General features: G+C 35.5%; 1 protein-coding gene across 2 annotated transcripts in view; it reads left to right on the forward strand.

The window, feature by feature from the left end:
• Window positions 1-15579, forward strand: part of Delta (neurogenic locus protein delta) — a 430997-nt gene that overhangs the window by 255297 nt on the left and 160121 nt on the right. The gene's annotated exons all lie outside the window — the stretch shown is intronic.

Genomic DNA, 15579 nt, shown 5'->3' on the forward strand with positions numbered 1-15579 from the left:
TCCTTATCTCATGTATTTGATACCCGTGAAATATGCTATTTTTGTTTTTAGTGGCATGGATTTAAACGGGATCGGAAGTGTCACTTTTCATCTCAGCGACCCCGAAAACTATGGATTCGACATTAATATTGGTCATTTTTTAAACTCATATTTATATATCTCCTCCCTCTCCAACAAGTTGCGGGCCTGCATTTGGATGTAAATGAGATCGAAAGTGTCATTGTTCAAGTTAGCGACCCCGAAAACTATGGATTCGACATTAATAATAGGTATTTTCGATTATTTTTATATACCTCCCTCTCCCAGAAGTTGCGGGACTGAATTTGGATGTAAATGAGATCGGAAGTGTTAATGTTCAACTCAGCGACCCCGAAAACTATAGATTCGAGACTAATATCGGTCATTTTCGATCATTTTTAATTATCTTTCCCTCCCCATCCCCTAAATTACACTGTCAAAATGAAATGATAAAAACCATCCCAGGTCCGAACCTCATCTATGGTGAAAATTGATCGAGATCGGTCGCATGGTTTAAGAGATTAAGAATAGTCATTTACAGTTTTATAATATATATTTTATTCGATTGTTCAAGAATACGAGTTTAAGATAAGTTGAATTTTATCCGCAATAGTTAATCTGTTGTGCGTGATTCTTCAAGCCATAGCTTTGCAAATCCGTATTACGCAGCATGTTTTCCTTTAATTGATCTGCAAGAGGTAAAATTGGTAGACAAAGAAAATTTCCCTCACTCTCTTAAACGGGAATTTTGTAATTAAAATTTTGGCAACACTTACAGTACGTATAAGCAATTGGTTGAATGCAAAGCAGGAAAAGAAATCAAATTTGATGAGAGTTCTTATCTGACTCCCCCTACATAAGTTAGATTGATTTAATTAGTAATTTACCAGAACATAAGCGGAAGTTGCGGAAATTGTTTGTTGGCACTCGGCTGATAATTAGTAGTAACCAGAGGGGGAAGGAAAAGAGGAAGACATTTTATGATGATTATGGCTGTCCGCCCGCACGTGGATCATAAATTTGCAACACATGGCGCTTACTCTTTCTGATGTTCTAGAATGCGTTTGGCAATTTTCATCTGTCTTAACTAGATTATTATTTTAATTATGTGGCTGTTTATCTTGTTGATCAAATTGTTATATATAGATTTTTTACTTAATTGTTTTCGTTTTCATCCATAAATTGTATAAGCATTTTCACGGTTGTATAAGATTGGGAGCTATTATCTATAATAATAAAATATGTGTGTGTATATGTGTGTCTGTGTATCCGTTTGTATGTCATCAGCTTTCAGGATAGTAAGGATTGCCGTACACTGAAAACAATTTCTGTAATTGAATTGCCAAATATCAATGTAAAATCATTTATCTTTAATTTTTTAGATTGATATAGAATATATTTTCTTCGATTAAATTACAAAATTTGCTGTTTTTTTTTTTTTTTACAAATTTACAGCGAAATTATAAGAAAATACGATAGTTTTATTCATAAAAATGTAATTTTACACTATTTTCAATTAGTAATTTTACTTTATAGATGTAAATTGATTTACATAGAAGTTTGGCAAACAAATTGCCACCGTTTTTTGTAAATTTACCTATTAATTTTTTTTTACAGTGTAGACCCACCAAATTTGGTATACGAATAGATCTTCACTTTATCTAATTCCATAAGAAGCTCATTTCTCGAATTTCGGCATGGAGGGGCCGAAAGGAAGATGGTAAAAAGTACATTCATACATTCATAAAGGAAGATGATAAAAAATTAGTTTCGTTTCACAGTGTGAAACTACGGTAGACTTTCAAAATATGGAAATTCAATTATCAAACTTGAAGAAGTACATCTATAACTACTGGTTCCAATAGATGAATAAGATCAGAGATAGAACCTGTTCCTCGGACGCTGAATCCATATCAGAAAGCTATTATTCACTATTTCTTACTGATTTTGTTCTATGGTGATCAAGATTGAAACCGGAAATCGAACCACTTTCGGTTTGAATACATGGTTAAGGGAGGAGATAGAACATAATACTGGAAAGCTAAATTAATTTAAAAAAAACTGTATCTCGATATTTTTTACCGCTATTGTTCTATTGAAATCAGTATTTAAACCGGAAGTAGTAGTACATTTCAACCACTTCCGGTTTTGGTAAAATATTGCAGATTGTGACGGTATGTTTCTTGACACCCTGACTTAATTGCAGAAAACTGCTTGTCGCTATATATTACCATTTTTGTTCTATGGTGATCAATGTTGGAACTGGAAATTATTAATTTGAAGCACTTTCGGATTGAATAGTGGGTTGATGGAGAAAAGAGAATCTATTCTTGAGAATCTGAATCAATTGCAAAAAACCGCATCTCGATATCTCTTACCGTCTTTGTTCTATCGAAATAGTATTAAAACCGGAAGCAGTAGAAAATTTTAACCATTACTGGTTTTGGTAGAGTGTTGCGGGTTGTGATAGTATGTTCTCTTGACGCCATGAGTTGTTGCAGAAAACCACGTGTCGCTATTCAATAATATTTTTTCCTATGATGATAAATGTTGAAACCACAAATGGTTTGTTTAAAACTGTTCATGTTTGAGTTGAGTTGATTTTGAGTTTAACGTCCCTTTTCAGCAGCGAGGGTATATAAGACGTGGACGTACTGATTAACGTGGGATCCGAATCACATGAGCTCCCGCCGGGAATCGAACCCGGGTCTCCCGCGCCAAAATGTTCCGGTTTGAATAGTCAACCTATTCTTGGGGCGCTAAATCGATTGCAGAAAACCGCATCTCGATACATTTTGTCCTTCTTGCTCTGTAGAAATCAGTATTGAAACCAAAAGTTATATTAAATTTGAACTACTAGTTTTGTAGTGTTTGGGATAGTTATGGTAAGTTGTCTTGAGACACTAAGGCCTGCTATACACTATAAGATAAATCCTAGGAAATCTCTTACAATTTGTCTAGAGTCAAAATCTCAACTTGTATGGCAACAAATCGCATGTTATTTCCTGTGTTCTGAGCGATCCTATGAGATTTCTCTTATTTAGAGCACGCTCTAATTCGGAAAGAAAATTCGTAAGATTTCGATTAAAGCGACATCAGGTGAGAGAAGGTGAAAACAAAATAAGTGAAAACAAACAACTGATGAGATATGTTTTGATACTTAATCTTCTGATCGTGCAGGTGTACTTTTGGCACACCACTCGAAATAATTGTTGAAAAATTATAATTTTTCATAATTTCTTTCTGATTGTTTCCTATATGATTTGCTCACACCGCATAGATAACATTCAAGAGGACCATTAAAAGCAATTGTTGAAAAACTACAATTCTTTTATGATCTGCGTATAAATACGGAGTCCGAATGTATAGTATAAAAACCATAGCGCAAAAACACAAACCAACCTGTGCTAGGTGGCCATTGAAAAACACGAATGCTATCTAACCGAGTCAGGCAGGGCGAAGCGGGGGCCCGAGCGTTAGCGAGGGGATGCGTCCGAAGGAAGCAGACGCATTAGTGAAGGTAGTGAAAACGAGTGGGTTTTAGCAATGATACGAGCTTGAATAGCACTGTTCATAATATCATGGTAGTAGCGCTCCACTTATAAATTACAGCTTCTGTAGTGCAAAATATCGGTCATCTTTCATATGCACTCACTTAGGTAAATGTTTCGCAGAAGGGGTCCAGAAGTACGTAAAAAATACAAAATTTAGAGGAGAAATAGAAGATACAAGTACTTAGACCTAACATAAACTAACCAAATCTAACCTAAATTAAACTAAACTAACCTATTATTAATAGAAATAAGCGAAATTCTATTATATTTTTGAAAATTATGCTGGACTCCTATACTAATATAATCTAACATAACCTAACCTAACCGGAACTAACCTAAACTAATGTAAACAGGAACTACCGAAATTGTAATATCTTAGAAAAAATAGCTGGACCCCTTCTGCTAAACATTGTCTCTCACTTATCCGTCGTATAATGACTTTACACTAGTAAGCCTACACTTGTAATCATAAAATACAGCTGTGTTACTTTGGATTTAACTCAATTGCTTGCAGATTTTTTAATATAAATATATCTTTTGATACAAAATATTGAATTTTGCCCATCAGTATAACGTGGTTAGCATAGGAATTTATGAATTTTGTACTTTTATTAAATATAACTATTTCATCGTATTGAAAAACGTCATTCGGTCAGATAGGAAAACTCTTCATGTGTATGGCACAAAAGGTAGGATTTCCTATGAGATATGTCGTAACATTTTTCAGGACATAAATCGTGAGATATTTCCTAGGACTTATCTCATAGTGTATAGCCGGCCTAAATTGTTTGCAGAAAACAGTTTCTCGCTATCTGTTACCGTTTACATTTTATGGTGATAAACGTTGAAATCGAAAATTTCTACTTTGAAGCGCTTTCGATTTGAATAGAATGTTAATAGAGAAGACAGAATTTATTCTTGGGACTCTGAATCGATTGAAGAAATCGCATCTCGATCTCTATTGCCGCTTTTTCTCTGATACCTGTCGACAGACAGATGGATGGACAAAGTAATTCTATAAGAGTTACAATACTTATGGATGGCATGGTTTAGAAGTCTAAAACCCGCAACACCAGATGTTAGTGTCAAATCCATAATTTTTTGAGTTACCGAGATGAATTGAAACACTCCCGATGACATTCAAGTTAAACTTTAGCCCTTATCATCATGGGAAGTTCGTGGGTGTGAAAAGTAGTATGTCCAGAATGACCAATATTAGTGTCAAATTAAGTTTTCGAGGTCACTGAGATGAATAGTAACAATCCATACGCCGTTCAAGTCCAACTTTAGCTCTCATCTTCGTACGTATTGGAGGGAGGCGGGAAAAATAACATGTTAAAGATTATCGACATGGGTATCGAATCCATGGTTTTTGGGATCGCTAAACTAGTTGGTAGCAGTCCCGATGATATTTGAACCGCCCTAGTTTTATGCAAGAAGGGACATGGTAGCCGCTCCGGAAACTAGCAGGGACAACACCGAAAGCGTTGTCCTTCCTTCTTTATTTATTTCACTCATTTTTTTTACCTTGAAGCATGGTATATTGCATAAACCTTCTCCTCTCCGTGTGAAAAACGGGTATTTCAGCTAGTAAACAAATAAGCAGGAATAAGAGAAGAATGAACTACAAGCGAGTTTCTTTCCGTATTGTGAAACTAGAGTAGGTTTCTGATCTACAGATGTTGAATATTCTAACCAGAAGTGATACACGTCCATATTCTAACATTACTTTGAAAATTTTAGGTATTTTCTGGAAGTTAATCCACAATGAAAATGGTTTGGAATTATATCATAATTTTCTTTCCTTATCACTTCAGTCTTTCTGTCATTTAGTGGTTCGTACTTAGAAAATTCATGTATTTCAATATAGACTTCTTTAAATAACTGTGTCACTAGAAAACACTGTAAAAGATATGTAATTTGAGACATTGTCAATAGAGAAACAAAATTAAAGGTTTTTCCATGTTTCAACATTCGTCTGCACATAAAACAAAATACGAATTAGCCACAGAAAGTACTAATTTTGTTGGCCTCGAGGGAGAAGACTGGATGAAGTTTGCCGTAACTGAATGAAACTGAACAACAATCAACAACAGCGCTCCAAACTCAAACAGCAGTGGAAGAGCAAGCAACTTCATATGGTAATGATTTCAGTTGTATTAAAAGAAACAAAATGAAAACAAAAGCCCAGGCAGGTGCTACAAGAGACATTATAGTGTATTGCAACGGTTGTAAATACATTATATTATGTAACATCTACCCAGAAGGAGTAATACATTATTAAAGAGCAATGAAAGAAGAGGTTTATCTCATCTGCTATTCAATGTTCTAACAAAATTTTACGCTTTCTTCATCTTCTTCTCTTCTTTTTCGTTAAAAACTATTTTGTTGTAAAAAAAAAAAAATGCTTGAGAATATTAGGCTATTACTTACTGCAGCACATTTCTTCGGTTCTTTTCTCTTAAGAATACACGAAGACTAAAACAAATTTTCAACTATGGTTCAACATTTTTATATAATTTTCTGTGTTGATAGAGTTTCGAGTAACTAGCAAGCCGTGGAAGTTAAAATATTTTTCGGGAGGACTGGGGCAGAAGAATTAAATATAAATGTGAAAAGTAGCACTGCCAGAGTATTCATCCAATTTTAAAAAGTTGTGACGCTGAAAATCGATATTTACTTTCCAATGGTTTTTTTAGAAATCTTCAGCTATGTTGAAATCTAGTACGCACTTGTTGCATGGAATGTATTCCAGATGCCGCTTTATGAGATGGTCAGCATAATTTCCTAACCTCAATCCCATGGAGTATGCAATAAGGGAAAATTTGAAGTCTGAAGTGCACGCTGAAAAAAATCAGGAATCTGCAACTTTTGTGGGAGCACTGCTGCTTTGAATCTTATTTGAAAAGAATTCAAAGAAACATGCATGAAAAGATTCTACCGAGTATTTCCACGATCTGAGAGGACCACGCAAACATTCGGAAAAATACCGACTTGTGGAAAAAAATAAAAAGCTGTTCTGAGAACTGTGCTTCTTATCTGTAACCAAAATAAATCATGTCACGAGGAACTGAAGATCAGATATTCTACAAAAACTAGTTACACCTGCACCTACGTCTCCCTATTCTCGAATTTCTCCGGCTGGTTGTGTCAAGTAGTGATGACACGAATTGCCAGGTTCACTTGGAGCACTTGAGTTACGACTTCTTTCGGATCACCCAAGTTTGAGTCTGGTTGCTCAAACCCAGTCTGACCTGGTGACCCAGACAGATCCAGTGACTGGAAGTAACCAATATCGAATCAACTGAATATGAGTGCAGACTTTTATAGTGGATAAATGATTCCAGTAACTCGAGCACAAACATTCAGGTGTTTGGTTCCCGATGTGATTTTCCTTAATCACGGAGCTATCTCTTAAATATTTCAGTAATTTCATGTTTATTCGTCTACCAAGTTTAAAGTGATTTTGAACACAGACTATATGAAATAATAATAATAGGTCTAAACAATATTTTGATATAATGTCATCTCTGACATTCTACACAGTGTTTACACACTCGCTTGATTAACTTTTACACACCTCACAAGAAAAACATGTAACTTATATTTTTTGTGATTCTTACTCACTTAACACTTTGATAAGCCATGAAGTTATCTTTCATTTTAATACTTTGACACACACACACACACACGTGTGCGCATAACAAGAGAGAGAGAAAGAGAAAAAGGTGAATTTACTGACAAAAGAGAGGGGGGAGATGAGAGAACATACTTGTTATAATTTCAATAGTACCCTTAAACATACAGTCCATTCGTATGACGGAGGACAACCGGGCCCATCACTGGTTTCAAGGACCAAGATAGGCCTTCAACGCCTCCAGGACTAAACGGAAAAATGACATAGCTTCATCTGTCGGCTTTTTCTTCGTTACCTAAAAATTCAGACTTTATACATGAAATTTTATAATGTTTTCAGCTTTTCATTGCTCTAGTTCCGTGTTAGCTGCCGTCTCGCTGCGAATGCGTTCATGCTGCATGCATCTATGACTCAGAGACGTTGTTCCGTGATTGGAGGTGATGGTGGCTGATATAAGGATTTTTGGTAGAGGAACGAACAAGGAAGTCTCTTGGTTTTATTGGACCAAGCTTTACAACAACCATGTTTATTACAATGCATAGCTGATGAATTCTTCATAACTGAGTGTTTCACAACAAAAATGTTTCTTCTTCATATCCTCTACAACAGTGATCACTAGTTTATAACACACTGCTGGTCAGGATAAAATAAGAACTATATTTGGGGGTGCGTAAGTTATACATTTTCTGACTTTATTTTATTTTGGATATGCTGCTTCTTGCTTCATGTCCCTATTCCAATTACAGTCTGAGCTACGATCATTTTAAAATAACCACCACGATATATATATATATATATATATATATATATATATATATATATATATATATAGAGAGAGAGAGAGAGAGAGAGAGAGAGAGAGAGGGGGGATTAAGGGGGAGCAGCAGAGAATGTGCACCCCCCTCGTTATGAATATACACTATCTAAAGTAAGAAGCTAGCAGTGAAAATAGCAATACTTTCCGAAAATTTCATGTCACATTTCCGTTTCGGCCTTAAAAGACAGTGGAGTTTTGCAAAAGCAATAGTTTAAGTTAATTTACTGAAGGTTGATGAAAAAGGATTTACCGAGAGCAACCATTTCGCATTTCCAGGGAAATTCCTCATTCACACAACAGATGTCTAAAGGCATTTTAAAAATTTAAATTTAATTCAAATAATGTACTGGTGGTTCTTGGTGTACCCCCGTCATAAAATCCTATATATAATTTCAAAATCTGGCGGCCTAGCCGACTCACGTTCCAAAGTGGGCTTGGTAACCAAAAGCTTAAAAGTCAAGTCTCGATTCAGAAATATATAACGAGGGTCAGCTACACTCTTCCTCTTAGGCATAAAGTTATTAAAAAGAGAGAAACAGATAAGACATTTTTTATTTTTATTAGCTGACCGGATGAAATACGCTCGCGGCTCACCATTTGGTTGTCATTGCATGACAATATGCGGGACTGCAATGGCTTAATGGCAGAGTACTCACCCCATGAATAATACCTTTTCAAAACTACATTGACGTAGTGGCTTCTAGTATTGGAACTCCCTCGCAAAGCTTGGACCTGTCCCAACAAAAATTTCTGAGTGCGCTTGACCCACATCATGCAGTTTGTTATGACTAGCATTACTAGTCGGAAATTACTAGTAACTCATAGTCTTTAGCTATTGCGTAACTATAAAATTTTGCGAAGATAATACGTATAGAATCTCAATCGATAGACATGATCGAAATGAGATATTTGAGGGAAATTTTAACGCGTGGTTTTCGAGAAAAAATATTTATTATGGCTTAATAATAATTGATAGCTTTTATTTTCCTGGAACATATTGCTTATTTATTTATTTATTATGTGACGAATATATTATACTACTTGTAAAATAGTGTTCCAAAAAAGAGTTGGCGTAAATAACTAGCAGTGCCACAGTATAAATACATGACGTGAAGGAATTTGATTTGTCACAGTGTATATAACTTGAAAATTGAAGTTTTAAGTTTTTTTAACGGGTTAATAGTGGAAGATCCCCTCCGCACTTCTCCCGCTGGAAGATAAAGAAATTAACATTGCGAAGATATGATATGAGTCAATTCAAATACTAGAAAATGGAAAAGAAGATTATAAATCTGTGATTATTGCAGTTGTTTGTGTTTATATATAGGGTGGCCCCAAAGTAGGCACCGTATACAGTCTTGCACTCATCAAGTATAAAATTTTAGTTTATGGATTTATTTGCTTCAACTGTTCCGGGCTTAAGTTATAAGTAAAAAGATCTTAAGAACACATAATGAAGAAGCTAGGTCTACCTATTTGATAACAATAAGAAATGTTTTAAAATACGGTACGGGACTGTATACCTACTTTTGGGCCACCCTTTACATTGCAAGGTTCTACACGTGTTTCCAACATTCCATGCTGGCTGTAAACACATTCTAGACGACAATCACGAAGAAGACGTCATCAACCATCGTCAACGATCGACAAGTGATAAAGATTCAAGCAGTCAGCAACATTTCTGGATGAAAGGAGCCGGAACACTGCAGAAGATACCAATCTCCACTGATTGATCATCACCTCCAATCTCTAGGGCGCCTGGTTCCTGAGAGGTACCTTTTAACACCTTGGCCTTAGTAGCCTTGGTGATTGGGCTTCTATAAATTCACCAGCAAAACACCAAAATATCTAGAGGAACTTATTTTTTTATCTGTAATATGTATTACTACTGTATATAAGAAGAAACTTTTTATAATAAAAAGTGACTGAAAAAAGTCCAAATTCCATGTAGCACCTTTTAGCTCTACCCAAAAAGATACTATATTTTACTATATATAAAATATAGTGTTGACTAGACGCAAAACAGTATAGTTGAGTTTGTTATGAAATGAATAAGTTTCTTGAATATTAGGATTGTTACTGTAGTTATTCCTTATTTAGTTCCTGCACATTGAGTACAGAGCAAGTCAAAATAATGGATCCGATTTCAGAAATTTATTCTGTGAAATCTAATGAACATTTGTTATTGTGAAACATGCGCTAAGAAAGTTAAATTGTCAAAGTTTTCTTCGAATATACAACAAATGTTCTATTGTGAGCATCTCGTGTAACACGGTACATTATAAAGCTGATGTGTCTATCTCCTGCTAAACCTTTTGTGGCAATTTGCAGTCAATATCAATAATTCATTTTCGTTGCTCATTTCTAGCGGTAGAAAGTGGAAACAAAACTTTGAAAGTTAATCTATCGAAATGCATGTCTCACAACAACGTATGTTTATTATATTTCACATAATAAATTTCTGAAATCAGGTCCATCATTTCGACCTGCCCTGTATAACATTTACAGTATTGCCCACGAAAATATCTTATAATATCTGGAAACCTCTTAAAGTTAAACATCTTCCTACCCATCAGTACCCAGACAAAAAAAAAAAAAAAAAAAACTATTATTTACATTGAGAGATGACTGAAGGCCGCAATGCAAATTTAAATTATATTTCTATGCCACCTTTACTTTACTTTCAATAATGCATTTTCCGCACACTTTCCATTCCCCACTAAAAGACTTTAGTGTTGACATGGAAACTGATTTTTTTTTAAAAAAAATTATATTTAAGATTGTAGCGAGGGTGTGATATTTTCTCAATTCATATTCAAACCGGAAGTAGTAGTAATTTTCTCCGCTCACTTAATTGATTGCAAAGAACTGCTTCTCGCTATTACAGCTTTTACCCTACAGTGATCAATGTTAAAACCGGAACTGATTGATTTCTGCCACTTCCGGTTTAAATAGAGGATTAGAAGACAGGATTATAACTATTCTCACGTGTCAGAACACTAACTAGATTTTTTTAAAAAAAACTATTTCTCACTATCTCGTAACGTTTTTGGCACTATGTACGAGTAGACCAATATTGACACTGTAAGTTCCAATGGATTTCTATCACTTTCTGTTTTAGATCTAATAGAGAATCGATTGCAGGAAACCACTTCTCGCTATGACTTTACAGTTTTTGTTCTATAGGGATCAACGTTAAAACCGGAAATGGTTTATTTGCACCACTTCCGCTTTCAGCATCACCTCCATCAACGAACTTAGAAAACTAACTTTTGACTCTCTTTTGACAGCTGGCCCACATGCGTAAGATAAACAGGAACAGTAATATCAGTACCACGCATGAGTATTAACATTACATCATTACGAAAATACGCGTACAACATAACAGTAATAGTAACATTTTTGTCTTTGTGTTACTACTGCCTACACACATTTTCGTTTCCAATAAACATCCCATTGTTGTTCCCATTACGCGATATATGCAACCCACTGCGCAATATTATCTCGCTGGCTGCCTATATGAACGGCGTTTGCATCCTTCCTGCGTGTTCTCCCATCTCCGTGCAGTGAGATGAATCTGCGCCTCTTTCGCATACGGGCGACATATGCACCCAAAGCAAAAACACATATTTTCTGTTTTCGTTTCTTCTTTCTTCCTGCTCCTTACCACAATTTTCGCTCATTTCCGTAACATATTGCGACAATGTTGTACATGTGATTGGTCCATTTCCGGATGTTCTACTTTGTTCGCATGGATCTGTTCTACCTCATTGCTTTGCGTCGACTATGGGTGTTATTTCATACATTTAACCTTTTCCGATATCTCTTCTCGTTCTCGCTATTTTCCCACATAATCTCATTTTGACCCCATTTTTCTGTCCTTATTTGACCCTTTCAATGCGCTTGTTGGCCGATATAAAAAAGTACATGTCGCTTCTTCCTGGCTTAAATTGATGGTGATCCATCAAGTAGTTCTTAAGATTTTGTCTCTTCTGGAGGACGGACACACGGACAGAGAAAGTATATAAGAGAACCCTTTTGATAAACCAAACCCTTTTTAAATCAGAGATTAGGCAGGAAGCAGCTTACAAACCAGTACAGTATATGATTGACAATCCTATTCTCTAGTTGATTTCAGACTTTATGACGTCTCTGCATAGCAAGCCATCAGTTTCAATATTGATATAAGGAATCTTTCATTTGTTTAAAGTATAATTCAAGGAAAGAAGGAAGAAGAGAATGTTTAATATTAAGGTGAGTGTAAAGCAGCAAAAGATAGCAGCACTGTCACATTCAATATATATATATATATATATATATATATATATATATATATATATATATATATATATATATATATATATATATATATATATATTTGAATTTTTGCTCAAATGTAAATTGAATCATTATGACCAGAGGGCAATCCGTGCACCTTTTATATCATTTTGTTTCATTTAGTGTCGAAAGCACTACATGGTGACTCAAAAGTCATCACATATAGGAAATATCGATAATTGAAGACTCGCTGTACAAAACAATGTAAGTGCTAAACACAATAATTACTGTAACAGTAGAGACAAAAGATAGTAAATTGTGCCATAAACGTATTTAAAAAATAAAATAAGTGAAACAATTTCAAGGTAGCACTTAGATTGTTTTCTACAGCGAGTCTTAAATTCTGTTCTGTTCTTTCAGTTAAAAGTATACAATAGTATTGACGAACAGAACAGAGCTATGTTCTTATATGGATATGTAGTACAGTTTTATAAATATGACTACTTCTGTATTATCACAATTTGTTTTTGGCCGGAAATTAGTAGCACTTACTAACATTTATAAGTTGGTACATTATTACTCTGTGTTCCTATGTGACATCCCTGTTTTGATTGCTGATGGGGCCGTAAAATTTTAGTGTTGATCCAACATATTGAAGCCAGTTGCGATGCTATCTTAATTAAGAAGTAGCAGACTCTAGACTAGAAAACCAGAAATTATGCCACGAAGACTAAATATGCTAGATTTGTATTACCTAGTTGAACGTGCACCATTTGGACGTACATATACCTAATTCATGATCTGCGCGCTAAGTAGCGTATTACTGTATTGTTGTGAACTTGGCCACGTGTACCTGTAAGTTAAATTATCTACTATATAACCACCTTTTTTTTTATTTTATTTTTTTGAATGTACAAATCAAGGCATGACATTTGTCTTCAAACTTTATTTAGTAGAGTAGAAACTGTGTGGTCCTGGGCTTAATTCTCATTCAGAATACAAAATGTTCTGTTCCGACTTTGTGTCGTGAAGGCAATTGAGAAGAAGGCTAATTAAAATGTTGCAAACTTTGGTAAAATAAATCAGAAATAATGACGATAGGGGCCGATGTATTAATAAGAAAATTATCTAACTAAAAAGCAATTTGGCTTGCTAATAGCCCTGTATAGACGTGGTATAAGGAATCTTTCGTGTAGAAACTCCGTTGAATGATCGTTGTGTACCCGTCCACGTTTCAACCATAATGATTCCCAAGGTTGACGACGATGTGAGTAATGATAGTGGAGAGGTGCTTAAAAGGAGAGATGGACCAAAGAAATTCAGTTGAAGTAACATCCGCCCTTGGAACTTGGCTTCAACGGTTCTTAACGGAAATAAAACCTCAAATACTGAATAAAAGCAGTCCCAACCTGTTGTTCTACATGCTGTACTATCAATGAAATGAATTAGACTGGAGAAAGATTATTTTTTGCTGCTCTTCCCGCCATTTTGCCTTTTCTGTTCCCTCCATTTTTTCAAAGATAGACACGTGCACAGTAATAATAATGAATTACTCATACTAGCATAACAAAAACAAGAAAAGAAGAGGAAAAAATTGCATCCACCTACCGAATCGACCGACTACATCTATTTTCATGTAGCTTGCCTTCTGTTAAATGCGGGGGTGGTTTGCGCGCGCCCGCCACGTTCCATGACGCTGGTAGACAGGGCTCCCTCACCTGCTGTAATAAGTATATTCCTTCCGGAATATTATATTAGGATAATAGTGAAGTGCGTTACGTGAAACGCATGGTAGCACACGTTACATACTTTTTTTAACTTATTTATTTCCCTCTTTCTACTGCTGTTACAACCCCATATGGTTAGTTGCTATCATGACATAAAACTATAGATTTTTATTTTTATTTTTAACATTGTGTTTGGGGTTCCACAAGGCTATGTTCTAGGACCGCTAATCTTAAGCACCATGAACATAGCCTAATATAAACGTTTCAATTGTTTCAACATGGCTACACACGTGTACATTAAATGTATATCAAATGAAGATCTAAGCGCAGATATCTATCACAGGATAATGTAATTTTCTGTGTAGCCTCAAAAAGTTTTAGCACCATTGATCTCGATAAAATCAGACAAAGTACTTGTAAAAGTCTCTAAATGATATGTACTTATTTAAATACATGCATCTTACATTATACACAAGTAAAATTTTACCTAATTGTAAGAGAACCATAAGTTGGTAGAAAGAATATAACAACTTTAATAAGAACAGTTTGGGGAGGAATCGATTCCTCTTCAAAAGGAAAACTTTTCTTGGTATCTATTATCGTTTCTGTTCTATAATGATCACCGTTGAACCCGGAAATAATCGATTTCTACCACCTGCGGTTTGAACATATAATTAATGGAGAAAGTGGAATCATATTTTTGAGATGTTGAATCGATTCAAAAAGATAGTTTGGAAGTTAATAACTGTTGCAATGAATACGTACAAAGGGTTAGTCGTAAGTCTTGCAATATTTTCACAATCCAAAATGCAAGTAAAGTGTAAGCACAAGGTCAAACTGGCTCAAGAGATAGTAAGGGGATTACTTAGCACAGGGACTGCCACTCCATTAGTATTTTCTGCCAGGTTTTACTGGCAGTAACGATGAGTGCTCAACAAGTCTGATACGTGAGCTGTTACTGGGGGGGTTGGATTTAAGTTCAGGCCCCCGTTCATCACCAAGGCTATATGAGATGTGAATCTGCAGCTTAAGATGAGATCTGAACCACATGAGCTCCCGCCGGAAGTTGAACCTAAGTCTCCCATGCCAAAGATGCGTGAACTGTTAATCTATGAGTTTGAAGTCTGGTATAACTCCACTACAGCAACCCAAAATCTTTATCATGCGAAGGGGAAGCTTCATTGAACGACAGTACAAGAACTCATCGGTTTCAAAAATTTCGTGTCGATAGTAAAAAATTCCAAAAATCAGCGAAGATCCTGCCGTCCCGGGGTAACAAATTCGGATGTTATACCTAGTACTACACGCCATTGAGAAAATTCCATCCATTGGCACACGATAATTGTCAAACCAACTTGACACGACTGTAGCGCGTCACCTTCACGAACTCGGGAAAACCATAAGGAGCCTCCGCATTGTGCCACATGAGTTGACCTCAGCTCAGATCTACAGGAAATAGGCATGTTCTGACAATTGTCGCAAAATCAGTGTGATGTGCGTTTCCTAAAATGAATTGTCACACGCGACGAAAAGTTTTTTTTTTTTTCT

This window comes from Thermobia domestica, chromosome 5, assembly GCF_964235325.1.
Source record: "Thermobia domestica chromosome 5, izTheDome1.hap1.1, whole genome shotgun sequence".
NCBI classification, from domain to species: Eukaryota; Metazoa; Arthropoda; class Insecta; order Zygentoma; family Lepismatidae; genus Thermobia; species Thermobia domestica.